The sequence below is a fragment of the Lynx canadensis genome, chromosome D2 (genome assembly GCF_007474595.2).
Source record: "Lynx canadensis isolate LIC74 chromosome D2, mLynCan4.pri.v2, whole genome shotgun sequence".
NCBI classification, from domain to species: domain Eukaryota; kingdom Metazoa; phylum Chordata; class Mammalia; order Carnivora; family Felidae; genus Lynx; species Lynx canadensis.
The window spans coordinates 67,696,591-67,719,549 of NC_044313.2; the positions used below are offsets into that span (position 1 = coordinate 67,696,591).

Sequence of the window (22,959 nt, forward strand, 5' to 3'; positions counted from 1 at the left end):
TACAAATCCCTGATACATGATTTGCAGGTATTTTCTCCCTCCCCTCCCCTTTTTAACTTTCTTGACAGTTCCTTTGAAGCACAAAAGTTTTCATTTTGAAATCTATTTTTTTCTTTTGTTACTTATGCTTTTGGTGTTATAGCTAAGAAATCATTGCCTAACCTAAAGTCTTGAAGATTTACTCCTATTTGTCTTCAAAACGTTTTATAGTTTTAGTTCTTACATTGAGATCTGTGATTCATTTTGATTTTGGGGGATGTGGTTTCAGGAAGAGAACAAATTTGCATATGTATATCTAGTGGTCCCAGCACCATTTGTTGAAGAGACCATTCTTTACCTCATTGAATGGTCTTGACCCTTATTCAAAATAAGTTGACTATAAATGTGAGAATTTATTTCTGGACTCTCAGTTCTGTTTTCTTGATCCATATTACCTATCTTTATGCTAGTATCATACTCTTTTTTTTTTAATTTAAACTTTATTGAGGTATAATTGACCTCTAAAATTTTAAGGTAATTAAAGTGTACTTCATGGTGATTTGATATACATTTGAAAGGATATCCCCCAGCTAGTTAATTAACACATCAATCACCTCATGTGTTTATCATTTATTTGTGTCTGAGAGAACATTTAAGTTCTACCCTCTTAGCAGATTTCAATTCTATTGTACAATACAGTGTTATCAACTATAGTCACCATGTTTTACATTAGATCCTCAGACTTTATTCATTTTATAGCTGATAGTTTGTAACTTTTTAACCACGTTATCCTATTTCCCCCACCTCACAGCCCTTGGCAACTGCTTTTCTACTCTGTTTCTATGAGTTTTATTTATTTTTTTGAGATTATTCATATGAGTGATGCCATGAAGTACTTGTCTTTCTTTGGCTAATTTTATGTAGCATGATGCCAATAAGATGCATCCTAGTTATTGCAAATTGCAGGATTTTCTTTATTCTCACGACTAAATAATTCCATTATATATATATATATATATATATATATATATATATATACACCATAACTTTATTCATTCATCCTTTGATGGACATTTTGGCTTCCGTATTTTGACTATTGTGAATAATGCTGCAGTGTACATTGGAATGTGAATATCTCTACGATGTTTTCATTTCCTTGAATATATACCCAGAAGTAGAATTGCTAGACCATATGATAGTTCTGTTTTTTGATTTTTTGCAGAATCTCCATACTGTTTTCCATAGTCACTATACTCAATTTACATTCCTACCATTTCAACTATATACTTCAAACCTCTGGCAGTTTGATGCTAAGATACTAAGTGTATTTCCCTTTTTTCCATATTCTGGCCAATCCTTGTTTGTTAGCTCTTATCTTTTTGAATGATAGCCATTCTAACAGGTGTGAGATATTCTAACACAGTATCTCATTGTGGTTTTGATTTGCATTTCCCTGAGATTAGTGACCTTGAGCACTTTTTGATGTTCCTGTTGGCTGCTTAGATGTTTTCTTTGGAATAATGTCTATTCAGTCCCACTGCCCATTTTTTAATTAGATTTTCTGTATTAAATTGTATGAGTGCTTTATATAGTTTGGATATTAATCCCTTATCAAATACATGATTCACAGATATTTTTTCGGAACCACACTGTTAATGTAGCCTTAAGTTTTGAAATCAGAAGTTGTGACAGCTCTGATTTTGTTCTTCTTTTTTCAAGATTGTTTTGACTAATTCTGGGTCCTCCTTAAATTTACACATGAATTTTAGGATGAAGTTGTAATCGTCAGTCCTGCAAAAACGTGCCGGTTTGGATTTTGGTAGGGATCGTATTGGATTTGTAGATCAATTGAATTCCTGTTATTTTTGTTCTTAGAACTCCCTTTATATAGTATTTAATATATTGTTTACTTATCTGAGAAAGTATATGATTGAAGTATGAGATAAACGAAAATGATGTGAATATAGGTAAGTTATACAAATCTAGGTTATTAAAATTGGGAGATAAACATTGAATTTTAATAAAAGTAATGCTTGGGTTAAAATTTTCAAATAGTTTATTTCTTTGGAAGGTGGTAAATTCATTGAGCTTTTTAGTCACAATATGTTTGTAGACTAATAAGGTTAGAGTTGGATAATTTTAGAATTGATATTCTAAAGTTTAAAAATTTCCCTCTATGGGGTACCTGGGTGGCTCAGTCAATTAAGCCTCCCACTCTTGGTTTCAGCTCAGGTCATGATGTCATGGTTTTGTGAGTTTGAGCCCTGCGTTGGGCTGTCTCTGTGTCTCTCAAAATAAATAAGTAAACTTAAAAAAAAAAAAATTTCCCTCCAGGAAAATCAGGCCTTTGAACAAAAAATTCCTTTAATATCACTAAACTATACTGAAGTTTACCAAATTGAGTAAAACCTTGGTTTTACAAATATAAAGAAACTCATTGGTAATAATACCATAAGAGTAGGTGTATTCAGCACCCCACTTAATAGCAATGGACAGGTTTGGTGAGAGGGCAGGGTTCCTGTGCCCTCTAGAAACTAGGAAGCTGGGTGACGCCACTTCTACTCATGCTCATATGCGCCAACACACGCCACACCGATACATCCCAGTAAGGTAAGCAGTGCCACCTAGTGGAAAATGGAGTCATTACACTAAGCCCCCAGCCAACTGTACCTCCCAAGCACAAGCCCCAAAGGACCACCACAAGTCTCTCTGCCTGGCTAGTGTACAGATGATAGAGTGTTTAATAGTTTGAAATAGTAGGGAAAACTGGATGTAACTTCATCCGGATTTCATTCTGTTTGCTAGTTCATATATTCGGGGTTTTTTTTGCTTTTGTTTAATTTTTTTTTCTTTTTCTCCTTTCTTTTTCTTTTTCTTTTTCTTTTTGCCCTTCCTTTCTCCCACGGTCTTCTATTAAGTTTCTCAAGATCCACATGAGTGAAAACATATCTGTCCTTCTCTGACTTATTTCACTCATCATAATACCTTCCAGTTCCATCCATGTTGCTGCAAATGGCATAATTTCATTCTTTCTCATTGCCAAGTAGTATTCCATTGTATATATAAACCACATCTTCTTTATACCAATGGAATAGAATAGATAACCCAGAATTGGACCCACAAATGTGTGGCCAACTAATCTTTGACACAGCGGGAAAGAGCATCCGATGGAAAAAAGTCTCTTTAGCATTGGACAGCACCATGCAAAAGAATGAAACTGGACCACTTTCTTATACTATACACAAAAATAAACTCAAAATGGATGAAAAACCTAAATGTGAGACAGAAAGCCATCAAAACCCTAGAGGAGAAAGCAGGCAACAACTTCTTTGATCTCAGCTGCTGCAATTTCTTAACACATCTCCAAAGGCAAGGGAATTAAAAGCAAAAATGAACTATTGGAACCTCATCAAGATCAAAATCTGCACTGCAAAGGAAGCAATCAACAAAACTAAAAGGCAACTGACAGAATGGGAAAAGACGCTTGCAAATGACATATTGGATAAAGGGCTAGTATCCAAAATCTGTAAAGAACTTAACCAAACTTAGCGCCCGAAAAACAAATAATCCAGTGAAGAAATGGGCAGAAGATATGAATAGACACTTCTCTAAAGAAGACATCCACATGGCCAACAGACACATGAAAAGATGCTCAATGTCATTCATCATCAGGAAAATACAAATTAAAGCCACACTGAGATACCACCTCACACTGGTCAGATTGGCTAAGATGAACAAATCACGAAACTACAGATGCTGGCGAGGATGTGGAGAAATGGGAACCCTCTTGCACTGTTGGTAGAAATGCAAACTGGTGCATCTGCTGTGGAAAACAATGTGGAGGTTCCTCAAAAAATAAAAAGTAGAACTATCCTATGACCCAGGAATAGCACTGCTAGGAACTTACCCAAAGGATACAGGAGTGCTGATGCATAGGGGCACGTGTACCTCAATGTTTATAGCAGCACTTTCAACAATAGCCGAATTATGGAAAGAGCCCAAATGTCCACCTTTTTCTCCTTTCCATTCTTTTTCTTGGCTACAGAAAAAAAAAACATTATTTTTATCTTCCTTTCATTAAAAAAGTTATTGTTTTAACTATGTTTTTTCCCTAAATTTTTAAAATTCTATTTCACCTCATTTCACTTTATTCTATTTTATTGTATACTTTTTTTTTAATTTTTAAACTTTCTTTTTTTTTTTTTTTACCTTTTTTTCTATTCTATCAAACTTCTTTCAACAAGCAGACCAAAAACACCTAGGATTTAGCTTCCTTTATGTAATTTTTGTTTTTTTTTAATTTTTAAATTTAAAAATTTTATTCTTTATTTCAAAATGACAAAATGAAGGAATTCACCCCAAAAGAAAGAACAGGAAAAAATGACAGCCAGAGGCTTAACACAGATGTAAGCAAGTTGTCTAAACTAGAATTTAGAACCATAATATTAAGAATACTAGCTGGGGTTGAAAAAAGCATAGAATCCTTTTCTACAGAGATAAAAGAAGGCAAATCGAGTCATGATGAAATTTAAAATGCTATAACCGAGATGGAATCTTGAATGGATGCCATGGCAGTAAGGATGGGTAAAGCAAAGCAGAGAAAAAACGATATAGAAGACAAAATTATGGAGAATAATGCAGCAGAAAAAAGAGGGAAACTAAGGCAAAAGAGCATGATCTGAGAATTACAGAAATCAGTGTCTTAAAAAATGAATAATACCTGAATCATAGGGAATCCCAGAAGATGAAGAGAGAGAAAAACGGGCAGAAGGTTTATGTGAACAAATTATAGTGGAAAACTTTCCTAATCTGGAGGAAGACACACGTCAAAATCTAAGAAGCACAGACATATCCCATTAGATTCAACAAAAACCGACCATCAACAAGGCATATCTTAGTCAAATTCACAAAATACACACAGAATTATGAAAGCAGCAAGGGGGAAAAAAAAGTCCTTAACCTATAATTATGGGAAAACAGATCAGATTTGCAGCAGACCTATCCACAGAAAGTTGGCAGGCCAGAAGGAAGTGGCAGGATATATTCAACGTACTGAATGAGAAAAATGTGAAGCCAGGAATTCTTTATCCAGCAAGGCTGTCATTCAAAATAGAAAGATAAAGAGTTTCCCAGACAAACAAAAACTAAAGGAGTTCGTGACCACTAAGCCAGCCTTGCAAGAAATTTTAAGGGGGACACTCTGAGGGGAGAAAAGATGAAACAAAACAAAAAAGACCCAAAGCAACACAGACTAGAAAGGACCAGAGAACACCACCAGAAATTCCCAACTCTGCAGACAACACAAGGACAATAAATTCATGTCTTTCAGTACTCTAAATGTCACTGGAAAAGTGCTCCAATCAAAAGACCTAGGGTATCAGAATGGTTAAGAAAACAAGATCCATCTATATCCTGTTCACAAGAGACCCATTTTAGGCCTAAAGACACCTTCAGACTGAAAGTAGGGATGGAGAACCATGTATCATGGTAATCGTCAGCAAAAGAAAGTTGGAGTAGCCATATTTATATCAGACAAACTAGATTTTTAAAATAGACTGTAACAAGAGATGAAGAAGGGCATTGTGTCATAATTGAGGATATAATTAAGGGGTCTATCCACCAAAATCTAACAATTGTAAACATTTATGCCCCCAACATTGTAGCACCCAAATATATAAATCAGTGAATCACAAATATAAAGAAACTCATTGGTAATAATACCATAAGAGTAGGTGTATTCAGCACCCCACTTAATAGCAATGGACAGGTCATATAAGCAGAAAATCAACAAGGAAACAATGTTTGAATGACACACTGGACCAGATGAATTTAACAGATACATTCAGAACGTTTCATCCTAAAGCAGCAGAATATACATTCTTCTTGAGTGCACATGGAACATTCTCCAGAATAGATCGCACACTGGGACGCAAATCAGCCCTCAACAAATACAAAAATACCAAGATCATACCATACATATTTTCAGACCACAACACAATGAAACTTGAAATCAATCACAAAATATTTGGAAAGACCACGAATACTGGGACGTTAAAGAACATCCTACTAAAGAATGAATGGGTTACCCAGAAATTAAAGAGGAAATTAAAAAGTGCATGGAAGAGGAGCTCTGGAGCTGGGGAACAGGAGGGCGGACCTTGAATAGATGCTGGACATTCCTCATCAGAAACCTGAGGAGGATACTAAAAAGACAGCCACAATTTTCCTTCTGCTTGCTGCCAAAGTTCTTGAGGCCAGCTGTTGGGAATTGTACTCTGAATTGTGTCTTCTAAAATAAAAAAGTAGAGGAAGATGGCGGCGTAGGAGGACGCTGGGCTCACCGCGCGTCCTGCTGATCACTTAGATTCCACCTACACCTGCCTAAATAACCCAGAAAACCGCCAGAGGATTAGCAGAACGGAGTCACCGGACCCAAGTGCAGATGAGAGGCCCACGGAAGAGGGTAGGAAGGGCGGCGAGGCGGTGCGCGCTCCACGGACTGGCGGGAGGGAGCCGGGGCGGAGGGGCGGCTCGCCAGCCAAGCAGAGCCCCCGAGTCCGGCTTGCAAAAGCGGAGGGGCCTGGCGGACTGTGTTCCGACAGCAAGCGCGACTTAGCGTCTGGGAGGTCATAAGTTAACAGCTCTGCTCGGAAAGCGGGAAGGCTGGAGGACAAAGGGAGGGTGAGCTGCGGAGCCCCCGGACGACAGAGCTCAGTTTGGCGGGGAACAAAGGCGCTCGCCAGCGCCATCTCCCCCGCCCATCCCCCAGCCAAAATCCCAAAGGGAACCGGTTCCGGCCAGGGAAATTGCTCGCTCCGCGCAAACACCCAACTCTGTGCTTCTGCGGAGCCAAACCTCCGGCAGCGGATCTGACTCCCTCCGGCTGCCACAGGGCCCCTCCTGAAGTGGATCACCTAAGGAGAAGCGAGCTAAGCCTGCCCCCCCACCGCCGTGCACCTTGCCTTCCCACCCCAGCTAATACGCCAGATCCCCAGCATCACAAGCCTGGCAGTGTGCAAGTAGCCCAGACGGGCCACGCCACCCCACAGTGAATCCCGCCCCTAGGAGAGGGGAAGAGAAGGCACACACCAGTCTGACTGTGGCCCCAGCGGTGGGTTGGGGGCAGACATCAGGACTGACTGCGGCCCCGCCCACCAACTCCAGTTATACACCACAGCACAGGGGAAGTGCCCTGCAGGTCCTCACCACACCAGGGACTATCCAAAATGACCAAGGGGAAGAATTCCCCTCAGAAGAATCTCCAGGAAATAACAACAGCTAATGAGCTGATCAAAAAGGATTTAAATAATATAACAGAAAGTGAATTTAGAATAATAGTCATAAAATTAATCGCTGGGCTGGAAAACAGTATAGAGGACAGCAGAGAATCTCTTGCTACAGAGATCAAGGGACTAAGGAACAGTCACGAGGAGCTGAAAAACGCTTTAAATGAAATGCAAAACAAAATGCAAACCACCACGGCTCGGATGGAAAGGCAGAGGAGAGAATAGGTGAACTAGAAGATAAAGTTATGGACAAAGAGGAAGCTGAGAAAAAGAGAGATAAAAAAATCCAGGAGTAGGAGGGGAAAATTAGAGAACTAAGTGATACACTAAAAAGAAATAATATACGCATAATTGGTATCCCAGAGGAGGAAGAGAGAGGGAAAGGTGCTGAAGGGGTACTTGAAGAAATAATAGCTGAGAACTTCCCTGAACTGGGGAAGGAAAAAGGCATTGAAATCCAAGAGGCACAGAGAACTCCCTTCAGACGTAACTTGAATCGATCTTCTGCACGACATATCATAGTGAAACTGGCAAAATACAAGGATAAAGAGAAAATTCTGAAAGCAGCAAGGGGTAAACGTGCCCTCACATATAAAGGGAGACCTATAAGACTCGTGACTGATCTCTCTTTTGAAACTTGGCAGGCCAGAAAGACTTGGCACGAGATTTTCAGTGTGCTAGACAGAAAAAATATGCAGCCGAGAATCCTTTATCCAGCAAGTCTGTCATTTAGAATAGAAGGAGAGATAAAGGTCTTCCCAAACAAACAAAAACTGAAGGAATTTGTCACCACTAAACCAGCCCTACAAGAGATCCTAAGGGGGACCCTGTGAGACAAAGTACCAGAGACATCACTACAAGCATAAAACATACAGACATCACAATGACTCTAAACCCGTATCTTTCTATAATAACACTGAATGTAAATGGATTAAATGCACCAACCAAAAGACATAGGGTATCAGAATGGATAAAAAAACAAGACCCATCTATTTGCTGTCTACAAGAGACTCATTTTAGACCTGAGGACACCTTTAGATTCAGAGTGAGGGGATGGAGAACTATTTATCATGCTACTGGAAGCCAAAAGAAAGCTGGAGTAGCCATACTTATATCAGATAAACTAGACTTTAAATTAAAGGCTGTAACAAGAGATGAAGAAGGACATTATATAATAGTTACAGGGTCTATCCATCAGGAAGAGCTAACAATTATAAATGTCTATGCGCCGAATACAGGAGCCCCCAAATATATAAAACAATTACTCATAAACATAAGCAACCTTATTGATAAGAATGTGGTAATTGCTGGGGACTTTAACACCCCACTTACAGAAATGGATAGATCATCTAGACACACGGTCAATAAAGAAACAAGGGCCCTGAATGAGACATTGGATCAGATGGACTTGACATATATTTAGAACTCTGCATCCCAAAGCAACAGAATATACTTTCTTCTCGAGTGCACATGGAACATTCTCCAAGATAGATCATATACTGGGTCACAAAACAGCCCTTCATAAGTTTACAAGAATTGAAATTATACCATGCATACTTTCAGACCACAATGCTATGAAGCTTGAAATCAACCACAGGAAAAAGTCTGGAAACCCTCCAAAAGCATGGAGGTTAAAGAACACCCTACTAAAGAATGAGTGGGTCAACCAGGCAATTAGAGAAGAAATTAAAAAATATATGGAAACAAACGAAAATGAAAATACAACAATCCAAACGCTTTGGGACGCAGCGAAGGCAGTCCTGAGAGGAAAATACATTGCAATCCAGGCCTATCTCAAGAAACAAGAAAAACCCCCAATACAAAATCTAACAGGACACCTAAAGGAAATAGAAGCAGAACAGCAAAGGCAGCCTAAACCCAGCAGAAGAAGAGAAATAATAAAGATCAGAGCAGAAATAAACAATATAGAATCTAAAAAAACTGTAGAGCAGATCAACGAAACCAAGAGTTGGTTTTTTGAAAAAATAAACAAAATTGACAAACCTCTAGCCAGGCTTCTCAAAAAGAAAAGGGAGATGACCCAAATAGATAAAATCATGAATGAAAATGGAATTATTACAACCAATCCCTCAGAGATACAAACAATTCTCAGGGAATACTATGAAAAATTATATGCCAACAAATTGGACAACCTGGAAGAAATGGACAAATTCCTGAACACCCACACTCTTCCAAAACTCAATCAGGAGGAAAGAGAAAGCTTGAACAGACCCATAACCAGCGAAGAAATTGAATTGGTTATCAAAAATCTCCCACCAAATAAGAGTCCAGGACCAGATGGCTTCCCAGGGGAGTTCTACCAGACATTTAAAGCAGAGATAATACCTATCCTTCTCAAGCTATTCCAAGAAATAGAAAGGGAAGGAAAACTTCCAGACTCATTCTATGAAGCCAGTATTACTTTGATTCCTAAACCAGACAGAGACCCAGTAAAAAAAGAGAACTACAGGCCAATATCCCTGATTAATATGGATGCAAAAATTCTCAATAAGATACTAGCAAATCGAATTCAACAGCATATAAAAAGAATTATTCACCATGATCAAGTGGGATTCATTCCTGGGATACAGGGCTGGTTCAACATTCGCAAATCAATCAACGTGATACATCACATTAACAAAAAAAAAGAGAAGAACCATATGATCCTGTCAATCGATGCAGAAAAGGCCTTTGACAAAATCCAGCACCCTTTCTTAATAAAAACCCTTGAGAAAGTCGGGATAGAAGGAACATACTTAAAGATCATAAAAGCCATTTATGAAAAGCCCACAGCTAACATCATCCTCAACAGGGAAAAACTGAGAGCTTTTTCCCTGAGATCAGGAACACGACAGGGATGCCCACTCTCACCGCTGTTGTTTAACATAGTGCTGGAAGTTCTAGCATCAGCAATCAGACAACAAAAGGAAATCAAAGGCATCAAAATTGGCAAAGATCGGGGCGCCTGGGTGGCGCAGTCGGTTAAGGGTCCGACTTCAGCCAGGTCACGATCTCGCGGTCCGTGAGTTCGAGCCCCGCGTCAGGCTCTGGGCTGATGTCTCGGAGCCTGGAGCCTGTTTCCGATTCTGTGTCTCCCTCTCTCTCTGCCCCTCCCCTGTTTATGCTCTGTCTCTCTCTGTCCCAAAAATAAATAAAAATGTTAAAAAAAAAAAATTGGCAAAGATGAAGTCAAGCTTTCGCTTTTTGCAGATGACATGATATTATACATGGAAAATCCGACAGACTCCACGAAAAGTCTGCTAGAACTGATACATGAATTCAGCAAAGTTGCAGGATACAAAATCAATGTACAGAAATCAGTTGCATTCTTATACACTAACAATGAAGCAACAGAAAGACAAATAAAGAAACTGATCCCATTCACAATTGCACCAAGAAGCATAAAATACCTAGGAATAAATCTAACCAAAGATGTAAAAGATCTGTATGCTGAAAACTATAGAAAGCTTATGAAGGTAATTGAAGAAGATTTAAAGAAATGGAAAGACATTCCCTGCTCATGGATTGGAAAAATAAATATTGTCAAAATGTCAATACTACCCAAAGCTATCTACACATTCAATGCAATCCCAATCAAAATTGCACCAGCATTCTTCTCGAAATTAGAACAAGCAATCCTAAAATTCATATGGAACCACAAAAGGCCCCGAATAGCCAAAGGAATTTTGAAGAAGAAGACCAAAGCAGGAGGCATCACAATCCCAGACTTTAGCCTCTACTACAAAGCTGTAATCATCAAGACAGCATGGTATTGGCACAAAAACAGACACACAGACCAATGGAATAGAATAGAAACCCCAGAACTAGACCCACAAACGTATGGCCAACTCATCTTTGACAAAGCAGGAAAGAACATCCAATGGAAAAAAGACAGCCTCTTTAACAAATGGTGCTGGGAGAACTGGACAGCAACATGCAGAAGGTTGAAACTAGACCACTTTCTCACACCATTTACAAAAATAAACTCAAAATGGATAAAGGACCTAAATGTGAGACAGGAAACCATCAGAACCTTAGAGGAGAAAGCAGGAAAAGACCTCTCTGACCTCAGCCGTAGCAATCTCTTACTCGACACATCCCCAAAGGCAAGGGAATTAAAAGCAAAAGTGAATTACTGGGACCTTATGAAGATAAAAAGCTTCTGCACAGCAAAGGAAACAACCAACAAAACTAAAAGGCAACCAACGGAATGGGAAAAGATATTTGCAAATGACATATCGGACAAAGGGCTAGTATCTAAAATCTATAAAGAGCTCACCAAACTCCACACCCGAAAAACAAATAGCCCAGTGAAGAAATGGGCAGAAAACATGAATAGACACTTCTCTAAAGAAGACATCCAGATGGCCAATAGGCACATGAAAAGATGTTCAGCGTCGCTCCTTATCAGGGAAATACAAATCAAAACTACACTCAGGTATCACCTCACGCCAGTCAGAGTGGCCAAAATGAACAAATCAGGAGACTATAGATGCTGGAGAGGATGTGGAGAAACGGGAACCCTCTTGCACTGTTGGTGGGAATGCAAATTGGTGCAACCGCTCTGGAAAGCAGTGTGGAGGTTCCTCAGAAAATTAAAAATAGACCTACCCTATGACCCAGCAATAGCACTGCTAGGAATTTATCCAAGGGATACAGGAGTACTGATGCATAGGGGCACTTGTACCCCAATGTTCATAGCACTCTCAACAATAGCCAAATTATGGAAAGAGCCTAAATGTCCATCAACTGATGAATGGATAAAGAAATTGTGGTATATATACACAATGGAATACTATGTGGCAATGAGAAAAAATGAAATATGGCCTTTTGTAGCAACGTGGATGGAACTGGAGAGTGTAATGCTAAGTGAAATAAGCCATACAGAGAAAGACAGATACCATATGGTTTCACTCTTATGTGGATCCTGAGAAACTTAACAGGAACCCATGGGGGAGGGGAAGGAAAAAAAAAAAAAGGTTAGAGTGGGAGAGAGCCAAAGCATAAGAAACTGTTAAAAACTGAGAACAAACTGAGGGTTGATGGGGGGTGGGAGGGAGGGGAGGGTGGGTGATGGGTATTGAGGAGGGCACCTTTTGGGATGAGCACTGGGTGTTGTATGGAAACCAATTTGTCAATAAATTTCATATATATATATATATATATATATATATATATATATATATATATATAAAGTGCATGGAAGCCAATGAAAATGAAAACATGATAACCTAAAACCTCTGGGACACAGTGAAAGCAGTCATGAGAGGGAAGTATAAAGCAATCCAGACCTTCCTAAAGAAGGAAGAAAGGTCTCAGATATACAACCTAACCTAACACCTTAAAGAGCTGGGAAAAGAACAGCAAATAAAGACCAAAACCAGCAGAAGATAGGAAATAATAAAACTAGAGCAGAAATCAATGATATTAAAATAAAAAAAACAGAATAGATCAATGAAATCAGGACTGGGTTCTGTCAAGGAATTAACAAAATTGATAAACCCCTAGCCAGTTTGATCAAGAAGAAAAAGGAATGGATGCAAATAAATAAAATCATGAATCAAAGAGGAGAGAACACAACCAACACTGCAGAAATACAAACAATAATAAGAGAATATTATGAGCAATTGTATGCCAATAAATTGGGCAATCTGGAAGAAATGGGCAAATTCCTAGAAACATATAAACTACCAAAACCGAAACAGGAAGAAATAGAAAATTTAATCAGACCCATAACCAGTAAAGAAATTGAATCAGTAATCAAAAATCTCCCAAAATACAAGAGTCCAGGGCCAGATGGCTTTCCAGGGGAATTCTACCAAACATTTAAAGAAGAGTTAACACCTATTCTGTTGAAGCTGCTCCAAAACAAAACAAAACAAAACAAAACAGCAAAAACAAAGAAAAAAAAAATGGAAGGGAAACTTCCAAACTCATTCTATGAAGCCAGCATTACCTTGATTCCAAATCCAGACAAAGACCCCACTAAAAAGGAGAACTACAGACCAATTTCCCAGATGAACATGGATGCAAAAATCCTCAACAAGATACTAGCCAATTGGGTCCAACAATACATTAAAAGAATTATTCACAATCAAGTGGGATTTATACCTGGGATTCAGGACTGGTTCAATATCCACAAATCGATCAATGTGATACATTACATTAATAAAAGAAAGAATAAGAACCACATGATCGTTACAGTAGATGCAGAGAAAGCATTTGACAAAATGCAGCATCCTTTCTTGATAAAACCCCTCAAGAAAGTAGTGACAGAAGGATCATACCTTAAGATCATAAAAGCTGTATATGAAAGACCCACTGCTAATATCATCTTCAGTGGCAAAAACGGAGAGTTTCCCTGCTAAGGTCAGGAACACGACAAGGATGTCCACTCATTCAACAGTGGTGGAAGTCCTAGCCTCAGCAGTGAGACAACACAAAGAAATAAAAGGCATCCAGATTGGCAAGGAGGAAGTCAAACTTTCACACTTCTCAGACAACATGATACTCTACATGGGAAACCTGAAACTTGCCACCAAAAAACTACTAGAACTGATCCATGAATTCAGTGAAGTCTCAAGGATATAAAATAAATGCACAGAAATCAGTTGCATTTCTATACACCAATAATGAGGGAGAAGAGAAATCAAGGAATTGATCCCATTTACAGTTGTACCAAAACCCATAAAATACCTAGGAATAAGCCTAACAAAGGTGGTGAAAAACCTATACACTGAAAACTATAGAAAGCTTTTGAAAGAAATTGAAGAAGACACAAAGAAATGGAAAAACATTCCCTGCTCATGGATTGGAAGGACAAATATTGTTGAAATGTCGATAACTACCCCAAGCAATCTATACATTCAGTGTAATCCCTATCAAAATAACACCAGCATTCTTCACAGAGGTAGAACAAACAATCCTAAAATTTTTTTTGGAACCAGAAAAGACTGCAAATAGCCAAAACAATCCTGAAAAAGAAAACCAAGGCTGGAGACATCAAAATCCCAGACTTCAAGATGTATTACAAAGCTGTAATCATCAGGACAGTATGGTACTGGCACAAAAACGGACACTTCTATCAATGGAAGAGAATAGAGAACCCAGAAATGGACCCACAAATGTATGGCCAAGTAATCGTTGACAAAGCAGAGAAGAATATCCAATGGGAACAGAGAGTCTCTTTAGGAAATGATGTTGGGAAAACTAGACAGTGACATGCAGAAGAGTGAACCTGGACCACTTTCTTACACCATACACAAAAATGAACTCAAAACAGATGAAAGACCTAAAGTTAAGATAGGAAGGCATCAAAATCCTAGAGGAGAAAGCAGGCAAAATCCTTTGATGTCGGCCACAGTAACTTCTTACTCAACACGTATGCAGAGGCAAGGACCTCATCAAAATAAAAAGCTTCTGCACAGCAAAGAATCAGCAGAACTAAAAGGCAACCAACAGAATGGAAGAAGATATTTGCAAATGACATATCAGATAAAGGGTTAGTATCCAAAATCTGTAAAGAATCTTGCATACTCAACAACCCCCCCCCCCGCAAACAATCCAATGAAGAAGTGAACAAAAGACATGAATAGACACATTTCCAAAGAAGACATCCAGATGGCTCACAGATCACATGACAAAATGCTCAACGTCACTCATCATCAGGGAAATACAAATCAAAACCACAGTGAGATACCACCTCACACCAGTCAGAATGGCTTGTTGGCAAGGATGTGGAGAAAGAGGAATCCTTTTGCACTGCTAGTGGGAATGGTAACTGGTGCAGGCACTTTGGAAAACAGTATGGAGTTTCCTCAGAAAATTAAAAATAGAACTACCCTACGACCCTGCAATTGCACTACTAGGTATTTATCCAAAGGATACAAGTCTGCTGTTTCAAAGGGGCACATGCACCCCAATGTTTATAGCAGTGCCATCAACAATAGCCAAAGTATGGAACGACCCCAAATGTCCATCGACTGTTGAATGGATACAGAAGAGTTGGTGTGTGTGTGTGTGTGTGTGTGTGTGTGTGTGTGTGTGTACATATATATATACATACATATGTATATACATACATGCATATACAATAGAATATTAATGATCAAAAAGAATCTTGCCATTTGCAGCAATGTGGATGCAACTAGAGTGTATTATGCTAAGTGAAATTAAAGAAAGACAAATATGTGACTTAAGTTATATGTAGAATTTAAGATATAAAACATGAATATAAGGAAAGGGAAGCAAAAATAATATAAAAACAGGGAAGGGACAAAACATAAGAGAGAACAAACTGAGGGTTGCTGAAGGGGTTTTGGGTGGGGGTATACACTAAATGGGCAAGGGGCATTAAGGAGGACACTTGTTGGGATGAGCACTGGGTGTTATATGTAGGTGATGAATCACTAGAATCTATTCCTGAAATCATTATTGCACTATATGGTAACTGAGTTGGATGCAAATTAAACAATAATAATTTTTAAAATAAATAAATATTTAAAAATATTTAAATGATTTAATTTTCAGTTGTTTCAGTGTATTGTTGGCAACAGCTTAAAGTTTTTAGAAAGAAATGCTTTTTTTGAGAGAGGTACCTTTTCCTAGTCACTGATTCCTCTTTATTTGGGGAAAAGATACTTCTTTTTTAACCTTTATTGATCATATTGTCTAAAAATCAAGACTCTGTATATCTTTTTTTTTCTTTATAATACTGGATGATAGTAACTCTTCAAATATCTCTTTCCATGAATTAATTAACTAGGAAAGGTGTTTTGCTAAAGATATTTGAATTTGTTTGCTCCTGATATAAGTTCACATAAAATGAGCAATTCAAGTGTGCCCATGCCCAACGTGGGGCTTGAACTCAGGACTCTGAGATCAAGAGTCAAGTCACATGTTGGGATGAGCACAGGGTGTGTTATGTAAGTGATGAATTACTAAATTACATTCCTGAAATCATTATTACACTATATGTTACCTAACTTGGATTTAAATCATAAGGGGAAAAAAAAGGCAATCATGTGCTCCACTGACAGAGCCAGCCAAGCACCTCAGCCTTTGCTTGTTATTCTGCCCTACTCATGTCTCGCAGATTTCCTTTCCATTAAAATGTGTGTGTGTGTGTGTGTGTGTGTGTGTGTGCGCTACATTTTTAGATGTTTTTAAGGTGTACCTTTTGATTTACAATGATCTTTGCTACTGACCAAACTGGTCAGTGGTAGCGATGGAGAAGTTCTCATATCTCTTCCCATTCTAGCTTTAGGTAGTAAAGTAGAAATATATAGAAGAGAGAATATCAGTAAAGGAGTTCCACAGAAACAACTTAGTTTTAGTCTGTATGTGAAATTTAGATTCTCATATGTGAAATTTAATTTAGATGAGATAATACACCCCTGATTTAGTAGAATGGTGATAGTTTTTATTTTTAAAATCCCATTTCTTGGGTACATTTCCTAACTTGTGGTTTACATAACTATGTATTTGAAAATTCTCATATTTTTGTATTTAATTTACTCATTTTCATCCTTTTTATTGCAGTACAGTTTATATACAGTAAAACCTTGTATTTGCATAACTTGTTCTGCGAGTGTTCCACAAGACGAGTGAACATTTCTAAGTTTTAACATAAACAAGCGATGTCTTGGAATATGAGTAGTATGTGATGCCAAACGTCACATCACAACTGAGGCAATCGCTCTCGCTCTCTCTCTCTCTCTCACTGTGGGATCGTGGGTGATCATCTCCCATGCTCGGATGCTCAGTCTCAGGCCACGGTGTTTGGCAGAAACCAGTGATTTTTCAGAATGTTGGAAGGTGCCCACATCTGGTGCTAGTGTATTTTTTGTCACTTGAAAGCACCTATGGACAGTCCTTTGCTTTCCCATGTAACAGTAAGCTTAGGAATGCTTTACTTCATTCTAGGTCAAGCTGCCTGCAGATATCAACCCTTTCCTCTGCTGTTTTATTGCCAGTTACATTAAATACAGTATACAACAAGAGTTTATTAATATTGTACTTAGTCAACACCTGTGCGAGCATATACAGTGGCCCCCATGCAGAAAAAGGTTGAAAAGAAAGGCAGTGAGAAGGAGAGCATTACGATGGAAGTTAAGAAGGAAATCATTGAGAAGTAGGAATGAGGTATGTGAGTGAGTGGCTGAAACTGCAAGAGTTTATAAGAAGTTTACATCTGCATCTTGTCTGCACAGGAGGAGGAGAAAAAGGTGGAATCCCTCACTTCACATAAGGTTAAGGGAGATCTGTAAAATGTGGGAAACAATGCAAAATTTTGTAGAAAAGCACCACCCGAATGAGGCTGTAAGCGTGAGAGTGATGAATCTGTTTAACAACAATGCACTGTCACATTTCTGCAAAATCTTCAAAAGGAGGCAACAGCAAGTGTCATTGGTTAGTTTCCTTTTTAAAGTTGCACGAAAAGAAAAAGATTCCATTGAGCCAATAGATGGAAGTGATTCCGTTAGTGAGAGTAAAAGTCCTACACAATAACCCTCTCTCGTCTCCCTCACACCAGCCACGAAGGTTTTCAAAGGTAAGTGCAGGTTAACTTGTTTATTTTTCTTTATATTTTGTATTTTCTTTATTATTTTGTATTATGTTGTAGTATTATAATCATTTTTCTATGAACATTTTTGGGTTGTGGAACAAATCATCTGAGTTTCCATTATTTCTAAATTCGCTCTGATTTACAAGTGCTTTGGATTACAAGCATGTTTCTGGAATGAATTATGCTCACAAACCAAGGTTTTAATGTATAACATTGTGTAATTTTAAGGTGTACAACATGATTTAATACCTTTATATATTGCAGTATGATTACTTTAAGCATTAGGTTAGCTACCATCTCTATTATTTTGAGAATCCTTTTTAAAAATTATTTATGTGTATAGAGATCATGAGTGTTTTTTTTGTTAGCACATTTTGAGTATACTGAACTGTTCTTATAAAAATGATTTTTTCTGTGGTCACATGTAATTTTTGATGTTTATAAAAGTGTCTTCTTCCATTTATAGTAACACTTTGCTCAAGATAAACTGTTTCTTTAATAGGCAATATGTGTTTAAGCACATGGTTGTAATTAAACTTTTTCAGTGAATTGTAGCATTTGAGGTAGATGGTAATTAGCTATAACAGACTAAAAGTTTTAAAATATCAGTTTCTAAATCAGTATAATCTTATTCCTTCTTTAAAAATACTTATTTAGGGGCGCCTGGGTGGCGCAGTCGGTTAAGCGTCCGACTTCAGCCAGGTCACGATCTCGCGGTCCGTGAGTTCGAGCCCCGCGTCAGGCTCTGGGCTGATGGCTCAGAGCCTGGAGCCTGCTTCCATTCTGTGTCTCCCCCTCTCTCTGCCCCTCCCCCGTTCATGCTCTGTCTCTCTCTGTCTCAAAAATAAATAAAACGTTAAAAAAAATTTTAAAAATACTTATTTAAAATTTGAGAAAGTACATAGTTGTATGGTTCAGACTCCAAAAAGTATAGAAATAGGGGCACCTGGGTGGCTTAATCAGATAAGCACCTACTTTTGAGTTTAGCTCAGGACATGATCTCACTTTGTGAGATTGAGCCCCACATCAGGCTCTGTGCTGATAGCGTGGATCCTGCTTGAGATTCTCTGTTCTCTCTCTCTCTCTCTCTCTCTTTCTCTCTTTGCTCCTCCCCCACTCATGCTCTCTTTAATGAAAAACATAATAAACATAAAAAAGTATTGAAACATATGCAGTGAGAAGTAACTTTCCACACAGCATACTATATTATACTTTTTCCCCAGTGTATCCTTTCAGGGAGATTTTTAACATACGCAAATACTGTACATATGTGTTCTTTTATCACAAAACCTACTTTGAACACTGTTCTATGTCTTGCTTTTTTTCCCAGTTTACATATCACAGAGATCTGTCCACAGTGCACACTATTATTATACCATGATTTAACCAGCTCCCTCTCATGAATCTGTTGTTTTCAGTCATTTGCTATTACAAATAATGTTTCAAATGAGTAAACGGAGGAAATAACAAAACTAAAAGGCATTATACAGAATGGGAAAAGATATTTGCCAATGATATATCGGATAAAGGATTAGTATGCCAAATCTATAAAGAATTTACCAAACTCAACAGCCAAAAACCAGATAATCCAGTGAAGAAATGGGCAGAAGACATGAATAGACACTTTTCCAAAGAAGACAGCCAGATGGCTAACAGACATATGAAAAGATGCTCAACATCACTCATCATCAGGGAAATACAAATCAAAACTACAGTGAAATTCCACCTCAACCTGTCAGAATGGCTAAAATTAACAACTCAGGAAACAACAGATGCTGGCGAGGATGTGGAGAGACGGGAACCCTTTTGCACTGTTGGTGTGAATGCAAACTGGTGCAGCTACTCTGGAGAACAGTATGGAAGTTCCTCAAAAAATTAAAAATAGAGCTACCCTATGACCCAGCAATTACACTACTAAGAATTTATCCAAAGGATACAAAAATGGTGATTCAAAGTGGCACATACACCCAAATGTTCATAGCAACACTATCAACAATAGCCAAGTTATGGAAAGAGCCCAAATGTCCATTGACTGATGAATGGATAAAGAAAATGTGGCATATCCATATACATATATATACATACATACACAATGAAATACTACTCGGTGATGAAAAAGAATGAAATCTTGCCATTTGTAACAAGGTGGATGGAACTAGAGGGTACTATGCTAAGGAAAATAAGTCAGAGAAAGATATATGACTTTACTCATATGTGGAATTTAAGAAACAAAATATGAGCATAGTGGAAAGGAAGGAAAAATAGACAAAAACAGAGAGGGAGGCAAATTATAAGAGATTCTTCAATACAGAGAACAAACTGAAGGTTGCTGGAGGGGTATTGGGTAGGGAGATGGGCTAATGGGTGATGGACATTAAGGAGGAGGGTACTTGCTGGGATGAGCACTGGGTGTTATATGTAAGTGGTGAATCACTAAATTCTAGTCTTGAAACCATTGTTACGCTGTAAATTAACTTGGGTTAAAATGAAATTTTAAAAACTTTAAAGAATAATAAATAAATAAATGATTAAACAGAGACCTACCTCATTCCACCAATGTGCTAGCATACTTATATGAGGGATAAGTTCCCGGAGGGGAATTGCTAGGCTTCTATGAATTTGTGATTTTAGTAGATATTGGCAATCTGCCTCATACAGAGCAGTGGTTTTGAACGAGGGGCAGTTTTGTTCCAGGGAGACATTTGGCGAAGTCTGAGGACACTTTTTTTTTTTTTTTTTTTTTACGATTTGGGGAAGGGCTGTGCTCCTGATATGTGTGACAGCTGTTTGATTTATGTGAAGTATTCACACCCTTTGTTCATTTTCCCCTGAGTAATCATGCCCTTTGCTCATTATGTAATCTTCAAACCTTTTCTCTGTGTCTTTTTGCCTTTTGATTTCTGCATGGCAAAAACACTGAACATTTTTTAAGACATACTGTTATGAAGGGAAATTCTGAGTTTTTGTTGGAAATACCTTCTCAAGTTATCAGTTATTCAAGGATTCTTCCATCTTTGGGGGACACTTTTATCATTTCCTTTTGTGTATTTTGATATTTGATGTATTTGGAATTTATCCTGGTATAAGGTATAAATACAGTTTTTTTTTTGATCAGTACTTAATCATACTAACACCATTTAATAAATAATCCATTTCCTACTGATTTAAAATACAAACTTATCGCATACTAACTTCTCATGTATTTGATTCTAAAAATATGTTTTAATGAAATCACTATCTTGGAGATATCTGCACTCCCATGTTTACTGCATTATTAGCTATAGCCAAGATATGGAAACCACCTAAGTGTCACCTAATTGAATGGATAAAGAAGATGTGGCGTATGTATACACACACACACACACACACACACACACACACACACAATGGAATATTATTTAGCCACAAGAAAGAAGGAATCCTGCTGTGCAACAGTATGAATGAACCTAAAGGCATTTTGCTAAGTGGAGTAAACCAAAGAAAGACAAATGCCATATGGTACCACTTAAATGTGTAAATTAAAAATAAAAGGCCGATTTAATGGAAACATTAGAATTGTGGTTCTTAGAGGTTTAGGGAAGAGGGGAAGTGGGGAGATACAGGTCAGAGGGTACAAACTTTTAGCTATAGGATGAATAAGTTCTGAGGATTTAATGTACAGCATATATATGTGTGTGTGGTGTGTGTGTGTGTGTGTGTGTGTATAATTTGTCATTTATTCCTCAATAAAGTTGGAAAAAATATAAATAAAATATGTTTTAGTATCTGGTAGGGTGGCAAGGTTATTCCCTCATTATTCTTACTTAGATTTTCCCTGCCTCTTCTTTTTTTTTAATATATTTTGAGAGAGAGAGCACAACCAGGGAAGGGACAAAGAGAGGGAGGAAGAGTGAGAATCCCAAGCAGTCTCCATGCTTCGTGTAGAGTCTGATGTGGGGCTCAGTCCCACAAACTGTGAGATCATGACCTGAGCTGAAATCGAGTCAGACGTTTAACCGACTGAGCCACCCAGGTGCCCCTATTCTTGTTCTTTTTAATGTGAACTTCAGATTTAGCTTATATTTAAGAAATTGTTTTGTTATAATCTCATTTTAGTTGATTAAGTAGAATTGATATCTTTTTTAAATTTATTTTTTATTTTAATTTTATTTTTGAGAGAGAGAGAGTGAGCAGGGAAGAAGAGCAGAGAGAGAGAGAGAGAGAGAATCTTAACAGGCTTCATGCTCAGCACGGAGCCTGACTCAGGGCTTGATCCCATGAACCTGGGATCATGACCTAAGCCAAAATCAAGAGTCACATGCTCAACTGACTGAGCCACCCAGACACCCCAAATCGTTGTTGAATTTCGTCTTTGAGAACATGGGTATGTGTGTGTATGTCTTAGGAATGTTTTAAAGGTGTCTTTATATAGACTTACGCTTAGTTTATGCTTTGTTTTTGCATTTGTAAGTGGGGTCTTCCATTATATTTTCTAACTGGTTATTTATATATATGGAAACTTATTTTCTATTTACCAATTTGAACTCACCATTTGAAGTTTTTATTGTTTGTATTTTTCAGTTGATTTCCCAGTATACAACCATTATCTACAAAAAGTAATATTTTTTATCTCCTTTCCAAATTGTTTTACCCCTTTGTCTTGTCCGTTTCTATTTGGTGGAAATTCCAAGAACAATATTAGATAGTAATGATGATAAAAGACATTGTGGTAGAATACTTTTTCTAAAAGCTTCGTGTATTTTAGGATGGTTGTTTCCTTAATTTCCTTAAAAAAAATTTTTTTTAATGTTTATTTTTGAGAGAGAGAGAGAGAGAGAGAGAGTGAGTATGAACGGGTGAGGAACAGAGAGAGAAAGACACAGAATCCAAAGCAGGCTCCAGGCTCTGAGCCATCAGCACAGAGCCCGATGCGGGGCTCAAACTCAACGAACCATGAGATCACAACCTGAGCTGAAATCAGATGCTCAACCAACTCAGCCACCCAGGCACCCCCCCCCCTTAATTTCCTTTTTAAACTTGATGCTAACTTTTGGTGGATTGATACAGATCCACCAATATGATTCTTTCATATTGGAAATATTCATTTGTCCTTTTAAAGAATTTTCATCAATAAAAGATATAAATCTG

At 37.9% G+C, this 22,959-nt stretch overlaps 1 protein-coding gene across 2 annotated transcripts in view; it reads left to right on the forward strand.

Annotated features, from left to right (window-relative positions):
• IPMK (inositol polyphosphate multikinase) overlaps positions 1-22,959 on the forward strand; it is a 68,665-nt gene that overhangs the window by 38,760 nt on the left and 6,946 nt on the right. The gene's annotated exons all lie outside the window — the stretch shown is intronic.